Consider the following 1,429-nt stretch of genomic DNA (forward strand, 5'->3'; position numbering starts at 1 on the left):
AAATAGGCAGAATACGAGATTATGGTGCTGTTTATTTATGAGGTTTTAAGTGATTATGGTGTTACTTAAGAATTAGTTTTATTATAATAATCGTATTACTCTGAACGTTAATTTGATCATGAGGTAATTAATACTAGAAAGTTTAAGAGCTACTTTATTACAAATATTTCAATCTTTACTATAAGTGTTCACTGGAACCGTACCAAAAATGTTCTACTACGGGTGTACAGTTAAAACCGTAAAGTTTACAACACTAATCTTAAATCGAGATCAAAAAGTTTGAATTCTGTTCTACTAACGATTTTTTTTTGTTTTGGAATTCATAAAAATTTGTAACCGTATACCCTGTCAACCGGACTGGGTAGAACCGGAACCAGCCGAATAAGCAGGTCTATCACCAAAACTTCCCTTTTATATATGAATAAATTCAAAACGGATTATTTAATTGCTAGTATTTGTTTGAATTTCTTCGATCAATGATATCTTTATTTTGAGCAAGATTATAATTTTTTTTTAGCAATCATCTTGTCTTAAGTTTGAAAAACTAGAGCTAAATTCTAATCACAACATTTGAAATGCCAAAATTGACATGTGGGCATCATCTTGTAAAAACCATGCCAAGGTCACTTGTGAATATCATTTCTAACTTTATAAACATTATTTCATCGAGAATTTGAAAGATCATAATTAATGGAGTACTAGTTTAATTGCAAGTCTCATTATGCTAATAATATTATTTTGATTAAGAATTCATTGTGGTATTAGTGAATTTTGGAGTATTTATTTGTCGTGGTATTAGAGCATAAGACGGATAAATTGAGAAGTGGTGGCAGGGCGGTGATGCATGTGGTTTTTTCTAATAATTTTAAAAAACTTAGTCTACAGTACATTGATTTGTAATGCAAGTATAACTTAGTCACGTCAATTCCGAAAAATCTTAAATCGTGTTAGTTTTATCAAACTTCGTGACTTTGCGACCAAATGTAAGTTCGTACGAAATAGTAGTATCATATTTTGGTAAAATATGGTTACTTTAGTTGCTAATAATATATATACTCTTTAATATAATTAAATAGCATAAAATTGCTCTTAAATTTGTCATATTTTGTCATTATTCATATATTCATATGTTTTGCCAAAATTTTGTTAATCTTGCAAATCAACAACAATACGCACATACTCGAAAAATAGTACTATCATTGATCCAAAATAACATTTATTTAAGTAAAACAAGATCATATGAAAATATTATTTTATACTCCCTCCGTCCCACTTAAAATGCAACATTTGAGAATCGGTACGGGATTTTATGGAGTGTTGTTTTGTGAGTTAATGAAGAGAGAGTAAAGTAAGAGAGATGAAAAAGTAGAGATAGAGTTGTTTACATTTAAGGAAAACGTTTCATTTTTAATGGGACAACAAAAAAAGG

Source organism: Salvia hispanica, chromosome 3, assembly GCF_023119035.1.
Source record: "Salvia hispanica cultivar TCC Black 2014 chromosome 3, UniMelb_Shisp_WGS_1.0, whole genome shotgun sequence".
Taxonomy (NCBI): Eukaryota; Viridiplantae; Streptophyta; class Magnoliopsida; order Lamiales; family Lamiaceae; genus Salvia; species Salvia hispanica.